The 27,152-nt window shown below is 42.9% G+C and overlaps 1 protein-coding gene across 1 annotated transcript in view; it reads right to left on the bottom strand.

Annotated features, from left to right (window-relative positions):
• LOC122817219 (sodium-dependent lysophosphatidylcholine symporter 1-like) overlaps positions 1-27,152 on the bottom strand; it is a 985,499-nt gene that overhangs the window by 808,078 nt on the left and 150,269 nt on the right. The window lies entirely within an intron of this gene.

Below are 27,152 nucleotides of genomic sequence, written 5' to 3' on the forward strand. Positions count from 1 at the left end.
AGAATCGAGTCGGCCTAATACCAAGCTCGTGTACACCAAAAACTCTTGAGCTAATCTGCTACCCACCATGCCCTTCTCCCAGTTACCTCAGATCGAGTTTGCATGCAACATATAGAAGAAACAGAAACACAGAGGCCATCTCTGCACAGAAACCCTGAAACACCACAAAGACCCAGAAGATCCACCAGGAGCTTTTGGTGGGGGACAGTGGTACGGTGTGATGACTGGAAGAAGATCAACAACTCAGGTGGAACGTTATGGTAAGACATAACTTCTTTATCTGAAGTGGTTAATCTTCTTTCTATTCATCACTGATGGGACAGAATCCCAAGCTACTTGGAGAACCTGGGTGGCCCTTATGGAAGAACATTCCTGAGAACCATTGAGCTGAAGGCCGCTCTTCCCCTGGAGACCAGATTCAATTTGTAATGCTTGATGAAGGTATGGAGTTTAGCCCAAATGGCTGCTGCACAAATGTCATCCATGGAAGCCCTGGAATGGAAGGCAACCGAAGTTGCGATGGCCCTAGTTGAATGAGCTTTGATTTGATCAAGTTTGGATTAATTTGTAAGGGAATATGCAAATGCAATCTCTGAGACATTTTGATAAAGTAACTTTTGATAAAGCACATCCCAGTCTAGGATCAGAAAAGTTGGCCCGACTTGCGAAAGGACTTAGTCCTGTCTAGATAGAAACGTAGTTGTCTATGTACATCCAATGGATGAAGGCAGTATTCCCCTTTGTTTGAGTAGTTTGGGAAAAATATAGGGAGCTCCGTCTGGCTGATGTGACCGCCACCAAAAACAAAGACGTCCATGACAGGAATTTAGATCACATAATGCGGCAGGCTCAAAGGGAGGTAGAGAGAGAAACTGAAGAACCTGGGAGAGATTCCATGTCTCTACAGGCTGCCTGATAGGAGGTCTACTATAGAAAACTCCCTTGAGAAAGGTCTTGCACAGTTGGGTGATGTAAGAGGGACTCCATCAGAACCATTATGGAAATTGGAAATAGCTACTAAATGGACTTGAATAGTAGAGGCTGATGCCCCATTGTTAAACAACTCAGAGAGATAGTGAAGAATGGTGGCTGTAGGAGTTGAAAAGGGGTCTAGCATCAAATTATTCGACCAGATAGTGAATCTTTTCCACTTATCTCTGTAGAGTTTTCTGGTGGATGGTTTGTGGGAGGCCAGAATAATATCCCGGACAGAAGAGGAGAAGGTTTGCTGCCTGGCGACTAACGGAAGTGGAGAAACCAAGCTGTCAGCTTGAGGATGGATAGATTTGGGGGCGTCAGCCCTTGTGGGTGTGATATTAGGTCCTGACAAGTGTCCAGGATCCAAGGAGGTTGTAAGAGGTGAGGTGGAGGAAGGGAAACCACACTTGACAAGACCAGAAAGGGGCAATGAGGATCACCTTGCTTCTCAACCGAATAGCTTTCCTTAGAAATAAGGGTATCGGAGGATAAACATAGAGGAGACCCGTGGGCCAATCGTGAGTCAAAACATCTCTTGGTGAGGGGGAAAGAGGGCAAAACAGCTGTTGCATTTTTTGTTTAAGGGGGAGGAGAAAAGATCGCAACAAGGCTGGCCCCAACAGCTGAAGATTTCTGCCATCACAATTAGGTTGAGAAACCACTTGTGAGGACAGATTATGTATCTGCTTAGTCTGTCCGCAATCACGTTGGAGCTCCCCGGGATATGCATTGCGATTAAAAAGTGGTTGATAGCTATTGCCCAATGCCAAATTCTCACTGCCTCGCGACATAGGGGGCAGGATTTGGTCCCTTCCTGTTTATGTACCAGACGACCGACATATTGTCTGACTGGATAGCAATTGTTCCTCACGGAAGGAGTGGATGAAGTGTCTGCAAAGCTAACAGCACTGCTCTTAACTCCAGGACATTGATATGCAAGTTGACCTCTAGCTTAGACCATGTGCTTTGGACTGTCTTTCCCTGGAAGTGGCCCACACACCTATCAGGGAAGCGTCCGTGGTCAACGTGGCGTTGGGTTGGGGAGTCTGGAAGGGGCAACACCAAAGATTTTCATCTGTTCTCATCCACCAGGAGAGATCTTGCTTGCAGGAGTTGGTGATGAGGATCTGTGCATTCAGGGGGTGGAGAATGGATATCCACTGGGACAAAAGTAGCCATTGTAGGAGTCTCATATGCAATATTGCTAGGGGAACAATTGGAATGGCTGCCGCCATAGACCCCAGAGCCTGAAGAACTTCCCTCGCAGACACCTTCCTTCAACAGAGAATCGCTTGTACTTGTAATCAAAATCTCAAAAGTCTGTGAGGAGGAAGAGAGACTTAGCTTGTTTGAGTGTTGAATATCTCTCCTATAAATTCCAATTGTTGGGTGGGATGAAGGTTGAATTTTTCCCAGTGAATTGTAATGCCTAGAAACTCTGCCAGTGCTAGGGTGTAGCCGAGGGCCCTGACCAGTAGGCGCTTGGTGGGGGCAGAGAGGAGCCAATCGTCTAGATACGGAAACACCTGGAATCCCTGAAGTCTCAGATGAGCTGTCACCATTGCTAGACATTTCGTGAACACTCTAGGGGCCATCAAGAGACCAGATGGCAGGGCTCTGAGTTGGTAATGATTGGCTCCCAGCCGGAAGGAAAGGAGACTCCTGGAGCGTTTGTCCATTTTGATGTGGTAATATGCATCCTGGAGGTCTATCGAGCACATCCACATTGGATTGAATTGTAACCATGCGGAACTTGGTCTGAACTACTGATTTGTTTATTTGGCTGTGATCCAAAATGGGCCTCCAGTCCCCGGTCTTTTTTGGCACCAAAAAGAATCTTGAGCGCATTGGTCTGGGGGGACTTGTTGGATGACTCGTTTTTGACTTTTCTTATTTCTGAAGCTGCCTCTTCCCTTTGACTGGGTGGAACATCAGGACCGGATTTCGGAGGTCTTGGGTAAGAGATTAGGGGAATGTAATAACCTCTGGAAATTATTCTCTGCACCCACTGATCATTTGTAATAGAGCGCCAGGCAGCCTGGTGCAGAGAGAAACGAGCCTTGACTGCTTCCAGAGGAGAGCAATCGGGCAGCACTTCAGGAGCACTGATAAGGTTGTCCAGAGAAAGAATCCCTGCAGTCCTGATTTCGGGGACCCCCTCTGCCCTGAAAGGGGGGTCTTCCATTATTGGAACCCCTCTGCCTCTGTGGGAGTCCTTGCCACATGCACTACAGAAAGGGCCTTGAGATTTTTTTGTGCCACATCTTTCCACTCCTCTGGTTCCTGGAGAAAGAGCGCTGAGGTTTGGAAAAATGTAGGCCAATGGCAGACAAGGTTTTTACGTCCTGCTCGCACCTGGATAAATGTGTCCTTCACTTTAGAACCGAAGCGGACAGTTTGATGGGGGTGTTCAAAAAGGAAGACTTGAAGGAGTCAGTGAGGTCACAAATGCGCATCCAGGTGTGGCATCTCATAACTACACCTGCACCCGCAGCTCTAGCCGCCCCTTCGGTTGCGTGGGACAGCAACCTCATGGACAAGTTGGAAATCGACTCTAGGGTAGCAAGTTGGGAAGCAACTTTATCACGTGCCCCATCTGAAACTGTCCCAGAAAGTTCAGATATGAGATCTCTTTGGAGCCTCATAAAATGTGCCAAATAATTCGGAGACCTGACAGCAAAGGTCGCCGAAGCAAAAACTCGCTTCTCTAATCTGTCCACCACCCGGGACTCTCTGTTGGGCAGGTGGACAGCAGGACTTTCCCCCGCAAGGTCCTTTTTTGTGGCAGCCGCCACCACCATAGTGTCTACTGGTAAGCCTCTCAACCAATGGGGCTGTTCCTCTGTAGGGGTGAGTATCTTGTCTGGTCTCCGGGGAATGGCCTCAACGGTATCAGGGTTCTTCCATGCCCGCTACACGATGAGCATGACTAGGTCATCGACAGGGGGGGGGGGGTCACCCAAGAAGTAGAGGGCTGAGAGCGGAAGGCCTGCAGGAATACGGATTCCTCCTCGGAAGGGTTGGAGGGCTTTCAGTCGCCCCTCTGCCTCAAAATTTCCAGGATGTCTCCAAAGGAGACATCATCTGGGGGTGACCGTGGGGACCCCTCCCCATCATCATAACCCGTATTTTCAGTGAGGGAGTCCATGTGTTTCCTCTTACACATCAGTTTCCAAGGAGGTTGTTCAGTGGGAGCATCTAAAGAGGACTCAGAAAGGACGTCACCCTGTACAGGGGTTTCCTGAGGCTTGCGCTCTCGGTGTCCTAGGTGGTGGCCTGTGATAGCTGCAGCTCAGAAGAAGTGGGGGGGAAGGTCTGACATTGGAAGAGCTCTTCCCGAAGCAAGAGCCCTCTCCATCACCTGGAAAGCAGGCCCACCCGAAGAGGAATGGGAGCCTAGAACCGAGGAAGACAATCTCGGAACCGGGGTCACACCCCGCTCCGCGCGGCCCGCTCTCGGGGACAGAGCCTCAAGCAAAACCGGGGCAGGAGTCACCTCCAGAGCCGAAGACAGGAGCCAATGAAACAACTGGAACCGTTCCCGGAGGTGAGGGTTCCACCCCGCATGAGATTGAGGAAGGGATGGTTCTGAAGGAACCGAAACCCAAAGGGGCCTCAGAGCCTCAGAGAAGGTCACTGTCGGCGCTGAGGAGAGGATTCCTCCTGCAGAAGTCGGAGCTATGGGCCTCAGAACCGAAGGGTCCAAGGGAGGAGAATAAGTGAGAGTCGCAGGGGCAAAGGACCCAAAGCCCGGAATGGGGTGAGTTTGAGGAAAAAATCCCCCTGGCTGTCAGCAGCTGCTCAAACAGGGGCACCACATCCGATTCAGACAGGCTCCTGGTGGACCTTACCGACACTTCTGAGGGGGAGTCAGGTCGGTCCAAAAAGGGGCTAAAGGCTTATCCAGCAAAAGGATCCAAGGACAGGAAGTATCGGGTCCGAGGTGAAGTAAATATCGGCACCGAGGACTCCAGTTTCGAGACAGGCAAAAGGGGAACTATTGGTGCTGAAAAAGGGCTCGGAGCAGAAGTGATAGCTGGGGTGGAGGTCATTACTGGCTCCGATGAAGCCGTCGGTACTGATCTCGGAATGGAGATAGGGGACGACGGTGCCGAGCTAATGGCAAGCAATAAGGTAGGGACCGAAACAACAGTCGGAACAATAACAGTAGTCGGTGCCGAGGGCGCCGCCGATGTGGAAGTTATCATAACATCAGAAGAAACCAGAGGAGCAGAGCTCAAAGTCGAGGTTATCGGAACAGAGGAGGCGATCTTGCGCCCCGTGGAAGTTTTATGGGCCTTGTGCTTATGAGGCTTGCCCTTCTCACCGGCCGGTGAAGAAGGGTCCGAATGAGGAGTTTTTTGTCCATAGATAGAGGGGTTGAGACCTCCAACGCAGAAATAGCCTCAGAAAATGGAGAAGGAAGCAGGCCTTTCAGAATAAGTTTATTCTTTCTTTCATTCAGCGTCCGCTGACTGAAACTAACACAAATCTGACAGGGAGGTTTCACAGATAGGTGTGGAGCCCCCAGACAATAAACACATTCCTCATGTAGATCGCTGTTGGGGAGTTTACCACTGCAGGAAGAGCAATGCTTAAACCCCGAAGTCCCTTTCTTTTCAGACATACTAAAAAAACGAGTAACTAATCCAAAAAGAGATAGTGAGGAGGAAAGAAAAGAGAAGAAAATACCAACAATGGTATTAATACCACAAGGGTAAGGAAGGGCATTTACCAGCAATGGTAAGAAAGAGAATACCTGTGGGTGATGCCAACAATGGTATTACTACCCCAAGGGTAAGGAAGGGAGTTTACCAACAATGGTAAGAAAGAGAATACCCGTGGGTGATACCAACAATGGTATTAATACCCCAAGGGTAAGGAAGGGCATTTACTAGCAATGATAAGAAAGAGAATACCCGTGGGTAGAGCTAGTTAAGAAAACAAGAAACATAGGAGTTTAAGAGAAAAACTTACAAAATACTGCAAAAATTGAAAAATACAATATTTAGCTGGAGAGCTCGGTGAAATGCTGCTATATGGCTGCACGGCAAATGAGATCTGAGGTAACTGGGAGAAGGGCATTGTGGGTAGCAGCTTAGCTCAAGAGTTTTTGGTGTACGCGAGCTTGGTATTAGGCCGACTCGGTTCCGAGGGCTCAGAACCGAACCCATCAGTGATGAATAGGAAGAAGATTAACAACTTCAGATATCTATTTCTGTCAAAATAGATGTACTGATTCAGCAATATAACACCCAAATTTCAGCTCTGACTTATTAAATGACTTATTTCAGGTAGTCTTAGAGAATCTAATAAGACACAATATGCAAAAAGCTTTCAAGTTTACATGACTAGGCTTCATATTTCGGCTTTTAGGATATTTTCAAACATTTTTATATGATTTCCATATGACATCTTGTATATTCACATTTCTGCCAGATGCAGGTATATGTAATATACATCTTTCTTATAAGTAGTTTATTATTTAATTTTTTTTCCGTCTTATTTACCACTAATATTCCACTTTATTCTACATAACCTGTATTTCTAAAAATCCCCCATCAAAGAGCTATTTAATCATCAGCTCTCTGTTACAGATTACAGTATGTGTATATATTTCTTAACTTACTGATACTGCTCTTTTATTAATCTTACATAGCAGATATTTTGTTCCTTGTGCATTTGCATATTATTCATAAGATGTTTACTCTTATGAATTGTATTACTAACAATTTTGACTACATATATATATACACACACACACATATATGTTTGTGTATATATATATATATATATATATATATATACATACATATAATATATATATATATATATATATATATATATATATATATATATATATATACATACACACACACACAAATTTAAGCTTGCTTTTAGCCACTGTGAACTGTTGTTCTGATCTAAGCTTCACATCCTGACACTAGAATTTGATTACAGTATATGAAAATGACAACTCAAAGCACTCAGCAGCTGCTAATGTCCTCTGTAAGTTTCTCATTCTTCTTAACTCTTTTAAAAAGTTCTAATCGGTAACAAATATCTACTTTTACTTACTTCCATTAATATGAACAGTTAGTTAATAACACTACAGCATAAGCTATTAACATTCTGCAAAATATAAGCATATTATATGTCAGCAACAGCGCAACATACAACACTATACCTTTTGTTTTACCGATTATTCACTTCTATATATTAAAATAAGATGTTATTTTGAGTAGATTTCTCACATATATACTTGAAAAGGAAAAAAGAAAAATAATGTCCGTTCCTGTTTTTACAGATATTATTGATAAATGTCGACCTAGGTTTTCTTCAAAATAGCTCAAGCAGCAGGGGGAAGCAAGAATCAAGCATTTTTACAAAACAGGAACATTATTTTGTTCTCAAGCTTTTTAAGTGTTAATTGCTTCATGAACAACCTGTGAAAGGAATGTGCTACACAGAAACAAAGAAAACAAAATCACCAGCACTTTGACACTTCTAATTAGCATATTACTTAAATCTGACATTCAGTTAACCTAGCAATGCACATACTAAGCAAAGTTAAACAATAAAATAAAATTTTTATCTTAAATAGTCTGGAAGTTACCAATTATATTGCTTATAATTTAACAACATTCTATTACTGGAAGATATTTAACATTTAGAAATATATTTACATGTTTAGTTAAATTAAATGTATCAAGTCCTTCACTGTAAATATAGTAAAACAGTAAAACTAACCATTTATATTCCTTATAATGAAAAATGTTTTAGCTTAAAATATAAATACATACTTCATATGTTTTCAAGCTTAAAGTCCAATACAAACCTTTTTCTTAAAGGGTAAAGCTATTGTTTCACAAAATAAAAGCCCTGCAATCAGAGAATAATGCTCACTTGTTTTTAAGCTTTTTTAATTTTAGAAGCAGTTTTCCAAGAATTCAACTCGCTCTGTCTTTTGAGGGAAATACTGTTCCAATTAATTTCTTCAGTATTTCTAAGGATTTGATTTTTTTGTTAACAAAAGTGGACGTCTCCTCCAGTATATCAAATATTTTAGTTCTTTCAGAAATAAATAATTTGATCTTTACAGGAAACACCAGTGTGTTTAATACTGTTTTTTTTAGGTTCTTTAATCAGTGGTAAGCAGGATTTTCTTTACTGGAATAATCATTGTGAGATCTGACTATATGTTCGCCTATTTTAATAAGTGGGCTGAACCATGCTGTTTTTAACATTTGATCTTTTTCTGAGCTGGACAGAAACTTAACTATAATTTAATGTAGTGGTGATCTTCGAAGGTACTCTCAGGGGTCTATGTGCCTTTTCAATTCCAAAAGATAAAGTTTCAGGTATTTATTTATTCATTCATTTAACATTTGTTTACTGGGAAAGTCTGACTGGGACATAGCCCATTTTCAGTGGAGGCCCGGTGAGAAATGCTCCACAGACATTTGAAAACAATACAGAGTAAAAACTCCACAGACGATAAACATTACACAAAAGTTACTATGTATCACACATTACAGAGATATGTACAACCTTCCATAAATTCAAGACAACACGAGTCAATAGAGACATTGAAGCACAATTGGTGTAGTACGACATATGATATGCAGGGGTGGAACATTCTTACAATATTACATAACTTGTCAGGCAAGTTTAAAGTGAGTAGCATATTTCCATTTATACCACTTATAGGTCAAAATAGCAGGGGTAATTTAAAAATGCAACCAAAAGAACGGGGGAAAGAGGACAGAGGAGAGGAATGGATAGTTGTGGAGAGACAGATAAGGTGTTAGAAGCAAACAAGGGAAGAGTATAAGAAAGAAGTATAGGAAGAGGGGGTGTGAGTAAGGAGTACAGGAAGAGGGAGTATGAGTAAGGAGTATGGGAAGAGGGGGTATGAGTAAGGAGTATAGGAAGAGGGGGTGTGAGTAAGGAGTCTAAGAAGTAAGTCTATAAGATAAGATATATGTATGGGTATAGTATGTAAGTGGCTTAGTTAGTTAAACACAATGGGTGTAGGATTTACTCAGGAGTAATACATGGGCAAAGCCATTTATTATTAAGGAAGGTCTTAAGTAGTCTTTTAAATGTAGTTGGGTCAGCAGTAGTTACGATAGCCTGTGGTATGGTATTCCAAAGTTTACAGACCTAGAGTAGAGGGAGTCACCGGCTGTGTTGTTGAGTTTGGTTACCTAGAGTAGGGATTTATTTGAGGATCAGAGGACTCTAGTGTTGGCGTAGGGTTGGAGCAATTTTTAAATGGCACGTATTTTGTCAGGCAGGGGTACAATTTATGGACAGTAAGCAGCTGATATTGGTTAGGTGATGGGGTAGTTCTAGTCAATTGACTTGTTTGGTGAGACTTGTTGGGGGAGTTAGTGGCAAATTTAGCAATTTTATTGTAGCAGGTTTCTTGTTTGACCAGATTGTTTTTCTTTAGATTGGTGAAAATTGAGGAGGCATACAGCAGGGTGGAGAGTAGATGAGTTTTGGCAATAGTCTGTCTAGTACTGACTGAGAGGAATGGTTTGAGTCTGTAGAAAGCACCTAGTTTTGTGCATGTCTTTTTGATTGATTGGGAAAGGTGAATATCAAATCTCAATTTGTTGTCTATTAGCACTCCTAATAATTTTGTTTGACCTACGGTCGATATTATGGTATTACTGGAAGAATATATCTGGAATAGTGCATTAGGGTCACGTAATATGATGGGGTGAAATAAGAAGTTATGTGCTCACTATAACATTCCATGTGTGTTGTCCATCTTCACCTTCATTCTTACCAGGATGGGTTCAGATCTGACTCAGCCTTATATACAAGCTTGAGGTCTTCCACTAGCTCATGGCTAAACCCTATCCCAGCATGCATTAGGAAAGCTCCTCAAATCTTGTTTGCAGCTATAATAAGAGAATACAAATAAAGACAGTTTAATAACTTAAAGAGCAATAAAGAAGGTCTGAGAATAATGTATACAATTGTACCAACTCCATCTTCCAGGCGTAAAAAGGCCGAGAGAAGGAAGGTGGGATCTAAGAATGAAGGAGAAGATGGACAACACACATGGAACGTTATGGTGAGTACATAACTTCTTTATGTGTTGTAGTCCCATCTCGTCTTCATTCTTACCAGGATGGGACAGCGTCCCTAGCACCACCTTTCTTGGACGGGTCAAGGAAGAATATTCTTCAGAACCGTGGAACCAAAAGAGGCCCTGTTCCTGCAGGCCAAATCGATCGGTCTTGCCCATGTTGCCGCAGCACAAATGGTATCAATTTGTAGTCATGCCAGAAAGGAGGAAGAGATTGCAATGGCTCTTGTAGAGTGGGCTTTAACTCTATGGGGAAAATCTCTGTTTTGAATTTATAGATGAAGGTTATGCAATCTGAAATCCATTTTGAAAGTGACACTTTAGAGACTGGAGCACCTCTCTTTGAATCTAAACAAGATATAAATAGTTGGTAAAATTTTCTGAAGTCCTTAGTCCTGTGTAAGTAGAAACGTAATTGTCTATGCACATCTAGTTGGTGTAACATGTATTCTGCCTTATTCTTGTAATTTGGATAAAAGCCTGGCAAATCTATGGATTGGTTTAAATTTGATTCTGAACATACTTTTGGCAAAAAGGAAGGGCTTGTTCATAAGGAGACCCTATCTCTACAGAACAGCAAGTAGGGGGGGCTTTATTGACAAGGCTTGCAGTTCTGACAGTCTTCTAGCAGAGGTAATTGCTATCAACAGAATAGTTTTCCATGTCAAGAATTTGAGCAATATGATGCTGGCTCAAACAGAGGAAAAATTAAATCAGCTAAGATAAAATTTGAGTCCCATGGTGCTGGAGGGTCTTTGATAGGTGGTCTTAATAACAAGGTACCTTTAAGAAATGCTTTGCATAGTCTGTGAGACATAATATTAAGGCCTGATTCACATAAATGGAAACTGGATACCGCTGCTAGCTGAACTCTAATGGTAGCTGCAGCTCCACCTTCACTGAACAATTTTGCCAAGAATTCTATTATGGAATTTAGTGGGGCAGAAAATGGGTCAATATGATTATGAGAGGCCCATAATGAGAATCTTTTCCATTTGCTTCTATATATCTTTCTTGTTGAAGCCTTATGAGAAGATATTAGGATGTGTTTAACTGATGAAGAGAGGTTATGAAACCTGGCTATGGTTGGAATTGGAGCAGCCAAGCTGTTAATTTGAGTGTCTGAAGGGAAGAATGAAGTGTTCCTGACACATGAGTCAGAAAGTCGGGAAATGGTCCAAAATCCAAGGCTCCTCCTAAAGATGAGGCCACAGGAAGAAGAACCAGATTTGATGAGGCCAATATGGGGGATGAGTATCAAGTCTTTTCCCAAGCAATTGGCTTTCTGCAGAACTTTAGGTATTATGGGAAGGGAGGGAAGGCATAGAGGAGACTAGCGGGCTAATCATGGACAAGGGCATCCCATGCTGACTCCCCTGGAAGGGGAATAAGGGCAAAGTAGCTGCTGCATTTGGCATTCATGGATGTCACAAAAAGGTTGCAGCAAGGCTGGCCTCACTTGTGGAAAATCTTTTCCGCTACTTCCTATTTTAGGGAACACTCATGAGGCATCAGAATTGCTCTGCTGAGTCTGTCTGCTGTCATACTGGATTTTCCCGGGATGTGTGTTGCTATCAGAAAGCAATGGGAGGAGGTTGCCCACTGCCATACTGTCAGGGTCTCTTGGCAAAGGGGGTGAGATCTGGTTCCTCCTTGTTTATGTACCATACAACTGACATGTCTGTCTGTATTGCAATAATTCCCAGTGGAGGAAAGTCCTGGAATGCTTGCAACGCCAGAAGCACCGCTCTCATCTCTAGTACATTGATGTGCAAATGGGCCTCATGATCCTGCCAAGTGCCTCAGACTGTCTTTCCCAGATAATGCTCCCCAACCCTATCTGAGAGGTGTCCGTGGTCACTTTGGATAATGGTTGGGGAAGTACAAATGGTCAACGTAGCGTCACATGAGTGGAGTAAAGCCACCAATGAAGGTCTTTTTTGCAAGATTCTGTTATCAATATTTCGTGGGACATAGGCAGTTTTTGCATCAACCACTGAGTGGACAGTAGCCACTGGAGAATTCTCATGTGCAGGCATGCTAATAGGATCAAGGTTATTGCTGCTGCCATGGTCCCCAAAACTTTTAGAACCGTCCTTGCTTGTGCTTTTTTCTTTGTAAGAAGATTTAAAACCTGACATCGTAGAACTTGCACTCTTTCTGGAGGAAGTCTAGCTATCATACTTGTATCCAATTCTGCTCCTATAAAAACGACACACTGAGAAGGCAGCAAGGCAGATTTCTCATAGTTTGTTGTAATTCGTAGGTGAGAGCTGAGCTGCAAGTTGGAGTCCCTCACTTTTATTAGTAGAAGCTCGGTGGTGACAGTTAGGAGCCAGTCATCTAAATATGGAAACACCCAGAATCCTAGATGCCTCAAGTGATCCTCGACTACTGCCATACATTTGGTGAACACTCTGGGGGCTTTTAGTGAGGCCAAAGGGCAGAGCTCGAAACTGATAGTGACTGCCTCCCAGTCGAAAGTGCAGGTGTCTCCTGGATTGCCTGCCCATTCTTATGTGGTAGTACACATCCTGAAGGTCTATCCAGCACATCCAATTGTCTTCTCCCAGAAAAGGGAGTATCGACTGCACTGTTACCATCTGGAACTTGGACTTTTTACAGATTTGTTTAGATTGCTGAGATCCAGAATTGGCATCCAGTCCCCTGTTTTCTTTGGAACTAAAAAGAATCTTGAGTAAGTTCCGGATCCTATTTGGTCTGCGGGACTGTTTGAATGACTCTCTTGTCTAGCAACGTTCGAATTTCTAGTGTTGCCTATTCCCTTTGACTGGGTAGAATGTCTGGAATCTTTTTTATGTTTGGGAGGGGAAGGAAAAGGGTATGGAGTCACCTCTGGACATGTTGCTTTGTACCCACTTGTCTTTTGTCATTTGTAGCCAGGCTTCTGGGTACAAAGATAAGTGACCCCCCAACTGCCTCCAGAGATGGACAGGTGGGGCTCTCTTCAGGAGCGCTGAAAGGGCTTGACAAAGAAAGATTCTCTGTCGCTCTGATTCTGCCACGTGGTCGGTGTCTTCCATTACTATTTCCCCGTATGCACCTGGAGGAAGATTCACCACTGTGTCCTGGAAAGTTCTCTGGGATTTTCAAAACCATATTTCTCCACTTCCTTTCTGACCTTTGGGATATGGTATGGTAGGTAGGGAAAAATTGACTCCTAAAGCAGAGAGAGTCTTTCCTTCTTGTTCACACCTTGTTAGTGTGTCCTTGACTTTGTGCCCGAACACAGAAGAGCCATCGAACGGGGCATTCACAAAGGAAGCTTTAAAAGGTTCTGCAAAGTCACACAAGCGCATCCAAGAATGTCTCCTTACGGAAATTCCTGAACCTGCTGCTCTACTCGCTCCATCCGCTACATAAGAAATCAGTCTCATAGAGGAGCTGACAACTGAATTTAAGGTAGAGAGCTGAGAGGAAACTTTCTTTGACACCCCTTCAGCTACTGAACCTTGCAGAGTATCTCCTAACTCCTTCAGGAGATCTCTCTGTAATCTAGTAAAGTGGGTCAGGTAATTCAGTGATCTGACAGCAAAAGTCACTGAAGAAAAAATGCACTTTCCATATCTGTCCATTGTATGAGACTCCTTGTTTAATGGATGAAAAGAAGAAGATGTCTCTGACAGTTCCTTCTTGGTGGCTGCCATCACCACCATAGCATCTACTGGAACTCCCTTAGTTGAAAAGTTTTTGTCTGAGTGGGACGTGATGAACTTATTTGGCCTCCGAGGAACAGATTCCACTGAATCTGGAGACTCCCACACCTTTCCAGAAACTAAATCCAGAAGTTCGTTGAAAGGTGGAGACACCGAAGTGGAGGAAGGGTGAGATCTAAAGGCCTTCAGGTACATGGACTCCTCTGCTGAAGGGTTGGTGGACTTCCAGCAGCCTCTCTAAGTATTTCTAAGATGTCTCCAAAGGAGACATCATCAGAAGGTGACCATGGGGACCCTTCAGCTTCATCGAGGTCCGTATCAGAAGTGATGGACTCTTCTGGGGAGTCTAAATGCTTCATCTTACATAACACCTCTTCTGAGGGGTACTCTAAATCATCAACTTTATCTATAAGCCAGTTATTTTGTTTAAAAAAAAAATTAGAGAGACACCCTCAGTTACTCTCCCTTCATGATCATTTAAAATGTCTTCCTTCCATACTGCTGATTTGTGCACTTTATTGTTTCATAAGAATTTCTAAACGTTCCATCTTCTTTCTGGACTCTTCTTTGAAACCTTCTGTTTTGGTATCCAGTTTGTCCATTTTAAATAATACATCCTGCATACTGGATATTACTGACTGGATGTTTTTTTTAACACAAGAATCCTGAGTACCATTTCTTGAGTGGCTCATTTTGAAGTCTCTTCTCTCTAATCCAAGCAACTGAAATTCTGACAGGAACTTTACAGCTTCTGAAGAACTTGATGCAATAAATATTTTCTCTGACTATTACTGAATAAAGTTAGCTAACAAGTCCCTCCAAATTTTTATTTTTGTTTATATTGTCTGTCAACTGCACTGACTTGTAACAAAGTGGTAGTGGCTTGGTTAAAAACTTAATCTGTGTCATATCTAAACAAACCAATTAATGTAGATATAATCTCAGTCACCATTCTGCGTAAAGCTAGCATTCCTATTAATATTTCCTACTTTCCAGTTCCTTCTAATTTAAAAAAATAGCAACATTTAGCAGATAAGCTGTTGTATCTACAAACATGGGACACAATTTATAAACTAATATTAGTTCATAAAATACAGTTGCTAGTACTACAAAATATCAGATCAGTACTACTGAGTAAAATGTCTACAGGTGTGGACAACAATGATGTTTGTCTACAGGTGTGGACAACAATGATGTTTGTCAACAGGTGTGGACAACAATGATGTTTGTCTACAGGTGTGGACAACAATGATGTTTGTCTACAGGTGTGGACAACAATGATGTTTGTCAACAGGTGTGGACAACAATGATGTTTATCTACAGGTGTGGACAACAATGATGTTTGTCAACAGGTGTGGACAACAATGATGTTTGTCTACTGGTGTGGACAACAATGATGTTTGTCTACAGGTGCGGACAACAATGATGTTTGTCTACAGGTGTGGACAACAATGAAAATACTACCAGCTGAACTGCATGGTATAAGATACTAAAGGCTTAAAAGTGACAGAGAAACAAACATATACAAACTCCAACATTAAACAGCCTGCTTACTAAACTGTGCTTCAGAGGAACATCTAAGTTGGAGATTGCTAATCGTTTTAAAAAAAAAAAAGGAAGTATAATATTCCTGAATACTTTTGTGCAAAACATCTTCTCGCAGATACAATTCTGGAACAAAACGCTGAATCAATGAGATTCCTTCTGACCCCTAGAGTTACAGCTCCCATACTAAATTTAATAGTAAAAAAAGAACATTTCATCCCTAATAAACACTAATGCACCTTAAGATTCAATACTGCCAGTTATCCTTTGTAATGCATTTTATGAGAACATGATTACAAACTAGATTTAAGTGAAAACTTATATACACTTGGTAACATTTAGGTTACATTTAAATCTACTAGTGAAGTATTTATTTCATCTCATATGACAGACAAAAAGTATAGTTACGAAAAACAAAAGTTAACTTCCAGATAACCATAACGTAAATATAAGTACATGACATAACCTTTTTTCCCTGATTTTTATTAGTTTTTCCCAAAGGTAACTTGCAAAAACAATTTCAGAAGTATCCTAGCTATTTGTCATACCAGGTATTAAATGTGTAGTACAAAAGTGCATATCCCTGACTTACAGTTGTCTTCTTTTATATGGAAGAAACTCCCAGAAATTGTTGCTAGATGCTAAAGCTCATCTAGCAAATTCCGAACATGAAAAAGGTCACCTAGAGAACAACATAGAGCAAATTATAGTTGTGTAAGTAAACCTACCATAACAGTAGATATCAAATTGATTACTGTTGTAGTAGCCTTAGCTATATGGGGTTATTGCCTGCATAGGATATAAGAGCCATCCAGCTTCCAGAACTTAAAGGCATCTTCCATGTATCTTAACCATTGACAGCTTGAGCACTAAGCCCTTCAGAGCTTTCTTGCAAATGAGAGAGAGAGAGAGACTACAGCCCTAAAAGAGGTCAATAGAAGGTAAGTAAAAATAAAAATCCTGGCAACAAAATATATGTAAAAATAAGGGAGGCGGATGTGCAGCTACTGCAGCAATAACTATTCAAACATCTATGGTATGTTTACTTGAAAGCTGTACTATGTTCATCATTTAACCACTGTTGCAGTATCCTTAGCTATACTGGTAGACTACCATAGCTTACATTGACTATAAGGAGAAAGGATGAGGGTCCAGAAGCACCTGGAAAATGGTCCTAGCAAAGCCCGTTCTAGAAATGGAAAAGGAATCTAGCTTGAAGTGCTTTATAAAGGTATGAACAGAGGACCAAGATGCTGCTTCTAGAACTCACCATTTCCAAAAAACCACTGACAAAGCCAAAGCCCTGTTGGATGTGCTTTGACTCTGCCTGGAACTGACTTTTTGTGGTAGGTATAACAAAAGAAAATAGCATATTACAAAAATTTGAAGCTTGTCTGCTTTGACGGGTTGTCCTTTTTTCTTACCTTCATAAGAAATTAATTGCTGATCAGAGCCTCTGAAGGCTTTAGTTCTGTCAAGATAATATCCAAGTTGTTTGAGGACATCCAAAGTATAAAGAATTCTTTCTCCCTCGTTTTTAGTTTCTGGAAAGAAGATAGGATGATGGATAGCTTGGCTCAAAGTAAACTTGGGTACCACTTTACACATAAAAGAATTATTTCACAAGTAAACCCTGTCTTTGTGGAAAATGAGATAAAGTTGACCCATCATAGGAGCTTACAACTCAGACTATCTTCTTGCAAAAGTCAGAGCAATCAGTAAAACTGTTTTCCATGTTATGAACCTCAAATCAGCCTGATGGACCAGTTCTAATGGAGCAAGACTTAATTTTTCCAAAACAAAATTGAGATGGCAAGCAGGAGTCACTTGTTTTCTAGGAGGCCACTGGTATGCACCACTTTCAAAAACATTTTAACATGGCAATGCATTGAAAAGGGAGGATCCGTGGACAGGTATGTTGAAATGGAAGACAAATGAACCTGGACAGTGGAGTAAGAAAGGCCAGAGGTTAATAACTCACAAAAATATTAGAATACCCTTAAAAGGGTCCAGGTTCTTGTCTTGGAACAAACTATAAAATCTTTTCCATTTAGTAATATATAATTTCCTAGTAGCAGGTCTCTTTGCCTCCATTACTACCTGATGCATAACCTCAGAAAGCAGCTGCATAAAAGGTATTAACCTCCATCACCCAGGCAGTTAGCTGAAGTTGTTTAAGTTGGGGTGTATCAACAACCCCTGTCTTATGTGAGTAGGCCCAGTCTGTGAGGAAGCTTGTCGCAATTGCCCTTGGCCATTTCCAAATTAAGGGTGTTAAGGAATTACTGGTGCCTGGACCAGAAGAAAGTCACCACAATGATCTTTGGAGAGCCATTCTGAATATGCAGAATGACCCCAGGATAGGTGGAAAAGCATACAGGAACCTTCCTGTCCAAGGAAATGAAACTGCATCCATCTTCCAGACCTGCCTGCAGAATTTTGCTAGCTCTTTGTTGTGAATGGAGGTGAACAGATCTATCTGATGTGTTCCCCACAGCTGGATCATTTCCTGGAAGACATCCAGATTCGGTTTCTATTTTGTGATGGAATGTCCTGGCCCTGCTCAGCTTGCTTTCCACAAAGTTTTGCTATGACAGACTGTAAGAAGCCTGTAGATTGATATTGTGCTGAAATGATATATCTCAGGATACCATGTCTAGTCTGCACAGAGAGCAAGTTCCAGTCCCCACCCCTGTTTATGGACCACATCACAGTGGCATCAACTGTAGACATTTGTAACAGTCCAGGGGACTCACAGATGACAGAGAGTTGAGAGCATTTATCATTACCAACACCTCTTTTACATTTATGTGTCTTGATTGGTCCTTTTATCATTATCAACATCTCTTTTACATTTAATTGCTTGGTCTGTCCTTTGTTTCTCCAAAGACCCTGCACTTTTACTCCCATAGACATCACTCCCCAGGCAAAGATTGAGGAGTCTGTAATTATAGACTGTTCTAGGAAATGGAAGGGAAAATGTGAGACCTGGAGTTAGATCAATCTGGTGTCTCCACCAAAGCAGTTCCCTTTCTTAAATCCCAAAACAGGAATCAGGAAAGTCAGGGGACATTGCTGTCAGGACCTTACAGATTTTTGGTACCAATGAATCTTTCTCGTGGATTCTGGCATAAGGAATCATGAGAATCATGGATGCCATCCCAAGAAATTCTTTTGTTGAACGTTTGGACTTAGAGGAAAAACTCAGAACAGATCCAGACATAGATCTACTTTTTCCTCTGGAAGAAAAGCACTTTGAACTGAGGTAGCTAGGAGACACCTCAGAAAAACAATCTTGTGAGAAAGGGTCAAAACTTTTGGATATTGTCCTGAAACCCAATCTGGATATCTCACACACAAGTGAGAGAATCCTGACACTTTGAAAATGACTCTGCAAAGATAAGCATGTTGTCTAAATAAGGAAAAATGTGAATACCTTGCAGTCTGAAGTAGGCACTCAGTGCAGCTAGACAATTTGTAAATATCTTTGAAGCAATGGATAACCCAAAAGGAAACGCACAGAACTGAAAGTACCTTAAGAAAAGCTTGAAATCTGGCACTATATGAATCAGTGAAAAAAGACAAAAGGAAAAACTGTTGGAAAAAAGACAAAAGGAAAAATTGTTGAATGGTTTTCAGAATACTTATATGAAAAAGGTGTTGAGCACAACAAAGTTCACGTATATGCACACCTACTTGAACTTGTATTGAAAAACAACTTTATTCTCTTTAATCAGGAACTCTATTTGCAACAGGAGGGTGTAGTGATGGGTTCCTCATGTGGGGGTCTATATGCAAACATTGTTGTAACCCAGTGGGAAAATAAGTTTTTGTTCAACAGTCCAATGTTTAAGTATGTAAAATGCTACACCCGTTTTTTGGACAATATCTTTATTTTGTGGGATGGACCCCCAGAACATATAGTAGATTTAATACCATACACTAATTCCACCACCACCTTCTTGAAATTCACACACAACTACAGTATGGACCAGCTGCCTTTCCTAGATGTTCTTCTCATTAAAGATAACACCAACAACAAATTTGTTTAAAAAATATACAGAAAGGAGGCCTATTCCAACTCCTTACTTAATTTTTCAAGTACACATCCAATGAAACAGAAAAAAAAGAAGTTATGTACTCACCATAATGTTCCATGTATGTAGTTCATCTCGCCGAACATCATTACACGTGGGTTCGGAGCCAATCCTTGGCTCCAACTCGGCCGCTTAGAAAGCCTGAGATCTTCTGATTGGCTTGTGGCTAATAGATATCCCATGATGCATGCGCACATTCCTCAGATCTTGTTTGCTACTAGTCTACCAGAATCAGACATGAAAAAGGAACAAAGGTCCGGAAGAATAAACTGTAATAAAAGGAGCCCTTGTGGCAAAAACCACTGTAGAAAGGGAAAAAACTGTATCCAGATCCTCCAGGAAGGGGGCTGGTGGGTGGGTTTGTAATAATGTTCGGCGAGCTGGACTACATACATGGAACGTTATGGTGAGTACATAACTTCTTTATGTTACGGAGTCCTATCTCGCCTTCATTATTACATGTGGGACAGCGTCCCTAGCATCTTGAATGGGTGGCTCGCTGGAAGATACTCCTGAGTACTGTGGAACCAAATGAAGCTCTATCCCTGGAAGTTAAATCCAATTTATAATGGGAAATGAAGGTATGACGGGTAGCCCATGCTGCTGCTGCATAAAGACTATCAATAGGTGTCATGGCTTGGAAAGCAGCAGAAGTAGAGAAGGACCTGGTGGAATGCGCTTTGACTTTAAAGGGTAACTCCTTTCCTTGAGAACTGTAAATAAAGGAAATACAACTAGAGATCCAGTTCAAAAGTGTAACCTTGGAAACTGGCAAGCCCATTCTCACCTCAGCAAAGGAAATAAACAGCTGTTCTGGTTTTCTAAATTCTTTGGTCCGGTGTATATAGAAACGTAGTTGCCTATGTACATCCAGTTGGTGGAATGTATACTCTGCTTTGTTGGAGTGATTTGGGAAGAACACTGGCAATTCAATTGCTTGGTTTAAATGAAACTGAGAACAGACTTTAGGAATAAAAGAAGGGTTGGTCCACAGAGAGACCCTATCTTTGTGAAAAATTAAGTATGGAGGTTTAACAGACAGAGCTTGTAATTCAGAAACTCGCCTGGCTGAAGTTATTGCTACCAGAAAAAGAGTCTTCCAAGACAGAAACTTCAACTGACAACTATGGGCTGGTTCAAAGGGTGGCACAGTAAGTCTAGACAGAACTAGATTCAGGTCCCAAGGTGGAATGGGGTTTTGCACAGGAGGTCTTAACATCATGGAACCCTTAAGAAAGGATTTGCACAGTTTGTGAAACATAAGACTGGAATCATTAATCCCCACATGAAAATTAGATATTGCTGCTAGTTGAACTTGGAGTGTAGCAGCCGCTGAACCTTGGTGAAAGAGTTCAGAAAGAAACTCTAGAACAACAGAAATGGGAGCTGTAAATGGATCAACTTCTCTATTGTGTGTCCATATAGAAAATCTCTTCCATTTACTATGATACAATTTTCTGGTCGAAGGCTTGTGAGAAGAGGTAATAATATGAGTTACAGCTGGAGACAAATCATGAAGCCTGACTAGTGATGGAACTGGAGCAGCCATGCTGTCAGTTTGAGAGTGTGGAGACTGGGGTGAAGAGAACCTGACATGTGTGTCAGGAGGTCTGGCACTGGGTCCAGCATCCATGGGCAGTCCAACAGGTGAGGCCCGAGAAAAGGGAACCAAATCTGACGATGCCAGTAAGGGGTGATGAGGATCATCTTGCTTCCCAACAGCATTGCTTTCTGTATGACCTTGGGGATGAGTGGAAAAGGAGAAAAAGCATAAGAGAGTCCCGGGGGCCAATCGTGTACTAGTGCATCTCTTGGAGACTCCCCCGGAGGGGGGATGAGAGAGAAAATGTTGCTGCATTTGGTGTTGATGGGATTGGCAAAGAGGTTGCAGCAGGGTTGTCCCCAATTGTGAAAGATCATACTGGCTATTTTCTGGTTCAAGGACCATTTGTGAAGTAACAAAATTTCCCTCCTTAGCTTGTCCGCTATTATATTGTAAGTCCCCGGGATGTGCATTGCAATGAGAAAGCATTGGGAAGAAATTGCCCAATCCCAAACTCGCATGGTTTCTCGACATAAGGGGTATGATCTGGTTCCCCCTTGTTTGTTTAGATACCAGACAACCGACATGTTGTCAGTCTGGATAGCTATCGTCCCCAGAGTAGACTTGAAAGGCTCAGTAAAGTTGCATAGACGCATCCAGGAATGTCTCCTTAATGAGACTCCTGAACCCGCCGCCCTACTCGCACCATCATTTGCATATGAGATCAGCCGCATGGAGGAGTTAACAATAGATGTGAGGTTAGCCAACTGAGCTGACACTGTAGATGGGACTGCTTCAGTCGTGGTACCCTGAAGAGTATCTCCGAACTCCTTTAGGAGATCTCTCTGAAGTCTCGTAAAATGTGATAGATAGTTCAGCGATTGGAGTGTAAAAGCCACTGAAGAGAAGATACTCTTTCCATACCTATCCATCGTTCGGGATTCCTTGTTAGGTGGATGGATAGAAGAAGAAGTCTCTGCTAGCTCCTTCTTAGTGGCCGCCTCCACCACCATGGCATCAACAGGTAAACCCTTAGATAAAAACTCTATATTCTTGGGGCGGAGAGAAATTTATTCGGCCTCCTGGGGACCAGTTCCACGGCATCGGGAGTCTGCCATGCCTTCTGACTCACAAGATCTAGCAATTCATCAAATGGAGGAGACACCCATGAAGCTGAGGGTTGAGACCCAAAAGCCTTCATGTACACTGACTCCTCATCGGAAGGGGTAATTGTGGGCCAGCCGCCTCTCTGCCTGAAGATCTCCAAAATATCTGCAAAGGAGACATCTTCAGAGGGCGACTTAGGGAACCCCTCCAACTCATCGAGGTCAGTGTCAGATGTGACAGACTCATCAGGGGAGTCTACATGCTTACTCTTACATGATCTCTTCTGAGGGGGCTCCTCAGTGGGGTCTTCAGGGGAGGTCTCGGAAGATCGGGGACCACTCAAACGAGGGTCCTGAGGCTGTGAGTCTCTACCATCCCGGGGGAGAGAGGAAGCTGAGACCGTAGTCAGCACTTGAGGGAGTATAGCATCGGTACTCCTACGTGGTATGGATGAACTCTCCAACATGCTCCTCATCTTCACGAAAACCGATTCTTCCGGCTCCGAACGATGCCCCGGCTTCAAGGAGAGCATAGGTGCTGATGGCTCCAAAGGAATCGGCTCCAAGAACGATGTAGGGTCCGAGCTCACTCAGGCCGACACACTAAGAGGAAGACTCGGCACCAAAGAGGTTCGGTTCCAAGTGTCCCCCTCGGGCCCGACCGAAGAGCTTCGGACCCTAGACACTTCGGATGGCGCCGACAGTGTCAGAGCGGCGCTCGGCTCCAAGACAACCATCCGGGATGCTGGAGCCGAGGACACCACTGTAGTCGGTACTGACAGCATTGGCTCCAAAGGCCCAATCTGGGTTGAAGGAGGAAAAAGAGCAGGGTCGGTAACAGGAGTCAGCTCCGAGACAGAAGTGGTCAGAGCCGATAAAAATTTTGGCAAGGCCAACGACTTAAGGAGTCTGAGCACCACTGTCTCGATGTCTTCTTCAGAAAAGCTCCTACAGGATCTGGAGGACAGTGTTGGAGACCTCGCTCTCTGTAATATAGGTGATTTTAAAGTAGGGGAGACCGGTGGAATGTCTGTAGACCGGCTCCGAAGAGGACTGCTAGTGATCGGCACCGAAGCACTGGGTGCTGACACTGCAATGTCCATGTCCAGACCCTCGATCGGCTCCGAGGGCAGTGGAGCCGAAGAGACAGAGACCATATCTGATTTAGGCAACTTCTGTGGAGGTTCAGAGACAGAAGTTGAGGCTGGAGAAGGCCTTTTGGAGGTCTTGCCTTTATCTTTACTGGAAGAATGCGACCTAGTAGAGGAGAACAAACTGACTAGGTCTTCCTCGAAAGAAGGTTTAACAATCCTTTTAGAATCAACTTATTCTTCCATTCCTGGAGCACTCTAGGACTAAAGGAATGGCAAAAGAGACAAGTCTCTTGAAGATGTATGGCCCCTAAACAGTACACACAGACGCTATGTCCATTGGTGATGGACATTTTTTTAGAGCATTTAGTACAATTTTTAAATCCTGACTGTTTATGCTCTTTATGTTCCTTAGACATAATGGCAGTCTCAATAGGCGATAGAAGAGAAAAAACAACACACTCACTCAACAAGAGAGGAACTAGATCCTCTAACTTAAACAGATCTAGCCATATTTCTCACAACAACAACCAAGGGAAGTTTTACTAGGTTCTCTAACTTAAAAGAACCTAGTGTAAAGGAAAGGGGAACAGACTAATACATCTAAGTAAAATGGTTTAGTCAAACGCACACACTCACAGGAACACACACAAAAAAGGCCAACAGGCCCGAAATTGTATAGCAGAAAAAGTCAAATCTAGGAAAAAGTCAAGTCCGGTTAAATTGACACAATCGGTCATCACAATAAGGCTAACATAACAGCAATAAGAAAAGCACTTCACACGAAGTTAAAAACTTCTAACAAGCAGAATAATAAAGAATTAAATCACTTAGCCATGGCCATCCAAAAGAAGCTTCCAACTGAAGATGCGGCAAACGAGATCTGGGGAATGTGCGCATGCATAATGGGATACCTATTAGCCACGAGCCAATCAGAAGTTTTCAGGCTTTTTAAGCGGCTGAGTCGGAGCCGAGGATCGGCTCCGAACCCATATGTAATAATGGAGGTGAGATAGGACTACATAACATGCTATTGTAAAGGGACAATTTGTGAGGGTGGCTTGAATGTTATCTGTTATGGATGATTTCCTTAGCGAATGCGACAATTTGAAAACCATGTTTTCAAGAAGAGGCTACCCGTGCAAGTTTATTACTGACATTATGTTAGAGGTAGTAAATAAAAGGGAGAGAGGGCATTTTAGCCCCTTAATAACAGACGCTGATAACATAGGTTCATAGGTTTATACTAGGCTATCTGCCCTAAGGCATTTATAAGCCTAGCCCAAAGTTTTGTGGCTTACGCCACCCCTTATGTTAAAAAATACTGTGCCCATTAGTTTGTTGTGCCTCTGTCCAGCAGTGACACAGAGATGATTCCTGGGGTAAACCTACGATCTCCCATCCACCGCTCAAGATTTCTCTTGAACAGAGCCAGCGAGGTGCTCTGCCTCACATGGACTGGGATTTTATTCCACAGCATAGGGAGTCTCTGGGTGACAAATCTATCCCTCCAGCATGTCCTATTTATATCCGTGCTAAGGTTTAAGTTGCTTGCTCTAGTGGATCTGGTAGATTTGGATTTTTTGAGGTGGAGCATGTCCATTAATTCCAGGTTGGACATGGCCTTGTATGTCAGGCACAGGTCACCTCTGAGCAGGCGGTATGCGACTGAATAGAGTTGGAGTTTCTTCAGTCTGGCAGCATATGACAGATTTTGGAGTCCCTTTATCCTTTTGGTGAGGAACTTTTGGGGTCTCTCCAATTGCTGCAGGTGTCGGGTGAGATACATCCCGAATGGGGCATTGTACTCGATCATTGGTCTGATAAGTGAAGAGTACAGGGGAACAATGACCTCACTTGATCTGGATGTGAATCCCTTCATGATCAGGTGGGCAATGTAGAAGGTCTTTCTAACCACTTTAGCAATGTGAGTGTCAAAGGAAAGGCCACTATCAACCTGGGTCCCCAGGTCCCTGATAACCTCTTCTGTGCTTAATGGATTGCCACCTATATGGTAGCTTGGGGTTACCTTGTTTTTCCCGAAGGGTATGACTATACATTTTTTGGCATTTAACTTCAGGCCATGGCTCTGGCACCAGTTATCAGTTTCCGTGAGACCCCTCTGAAGGATATCTGTGTCCGATGTACTTTCCACTATGGCGCCCAGTTTGCAGTCATCTGCAAACTTTGTCAGCCATAGTCCCCCTATGTTTGCCTGTACTTCTGAAAAGTAGATGCCGAACAACAGGGGGCCAAGGACTGAGCCCTGTGGGAACCCACTTGTGACCGGCTTGGAGTCTGACATGGCGCCAGCAACTCTAACCATGTGGGTTCTGTCCTTTAGCCAGTTTGCAACCCATCTTGTGACATATGGGTTTACATTTAAGCTGGTAAGTTTCTCTATAATACCCGAGTGGGATATTGTGTCGAAAGCTTTTGCGAGGTCTAAGTAGGCTGTATGGACTGCCTTTCCCTCATCAATGGCCTTGGTGACTGTTTCGAAGAAGTCGACCAAGTTCAAAAGGCATGATCTGCCCTTGACAAAGCCAAACTGGGTCGGGTCCAATGTCTGCAAGTCCCCTATGTCTTTGTTTATGAGTTCCATTATGATCCTCTCCGTAGCTTTGCAGACCAGGCTTGTTAAGCTTATGGGGCGGTAATTTCCAGGGTCCGTAGAGGTACCGCCTTTGTGGAGTGGGACCACAGTTGCCGTACGCCACTCCTTGGGCACGTATCCTGTGGTAAGGCTAAGATTAAACAGCTGCCTTATATGCGGGTTTAGTTCCTCGTTGAGTTCGTGTAGCACACAGCCGGGGACACCATCCGGTCCCATTGATGCTGTGTTTTTAGCTTTAGAGAGAGCAGCTTTCACCTGCGCATTAGAGATGTCTGGGAGGCTACACTCCGCTGGGATAGTTATCTCTCCTTTTGGGGGAGAGAGGGGGGTGAAGTTTGCACTGAACCTGTCTGCCAGTATGTTGGCAATGTCTGTGGGTTCAGTGATTTTTGTATCATTTTGGACCAATTCTGCACATATCTGGGAGTTTCCACCCAGGTTTCTAACATAGCTGAAGAAGGCCTTATGATTGTCTTTTGAATCTATTGCAATTTTTCTCTCAAATTTGGCCTTGGATGATTTTATGAGTGCTCGTATTTTTTTACTAATAATGATCAAGGGTGTCTTCTCTTTTATGGATTTTGCTCTATCATGTAACAACTTTCTCCTCTTATTGTAAAGTTTGTTTATGGCTGGGGTCCACCAGACTGGACGTTTGCCCTTGGTGGAAAGAGTCTTGGTTTTATTAGGGATTGCCTGATCCATGCAGTCCTGGAGGTGTTCGTAGAAGGCATTTGTAATGGCTTCCGCAGCTTGGGTTGTGGTTTCCACTGGCTCGAGGGCCTTGAAGGATACCACACCAGTCTTGAGTAGTGTGAAGTTTGCTTTAGAGAAGTTCTTCACTGTGGTCTTTTTTGTTTGGGGTGGGGGCGGGATGTGGATTTCCACTGAGATAAGTTTGTGATCTCATCTCACCAATGAGGGATATACTTCCGGTGTGGAGCATTTTGTCCCCATGTTTGTGATGATGAGATCTAGTATATTTTCTCCTCTTGTGGGAACGGTGACTAGTTGTTCCATGGCATTTGAATTTATGAACTCCAGGAACCTTTGGGTTAGAAAGTTGGGGCTTGAGTAATGTTCCCAGTCTATATTCGGGTAGTTGAAGTCACCCAATATAATGGTGTTTGGAGATACATTTATACCCTCCAGTGTCTTCAGGAAGGCTGTGTGGGGTTCCTGAGTTTGAGAGGGTGGCCTGTAGCATGCTACAAATTGTAGAGCAGTTTTGCCAATGGTTAATTGCACCTGGATGGTTTCCAATGCTTCGTGCGTTGCCACCAACCTGGAGGTGTGGGTATCCTTGATGAATATGGATACACCCCCTCCTTTTGTGGTGTGGTCCGTGTTTTGGGGCCGGAACGCATGATATGAGGTAAAACCTGATAGTGC

The sequence above is a fragment of the Protopterus annectens genome, chromosome 12.part0 (assembly GCF_019279795.1).
Source record: "Protopterus annectens isolate FY-2018-M chromosome 12.part0, PAN1.0, whole genome shotgun sequence".
Lineage (NCBI taxonomy): Eukaryota > Metazoa > Chordata > Ceratodontiformes > Protopteridae > Protopterus > Protopterus annectens.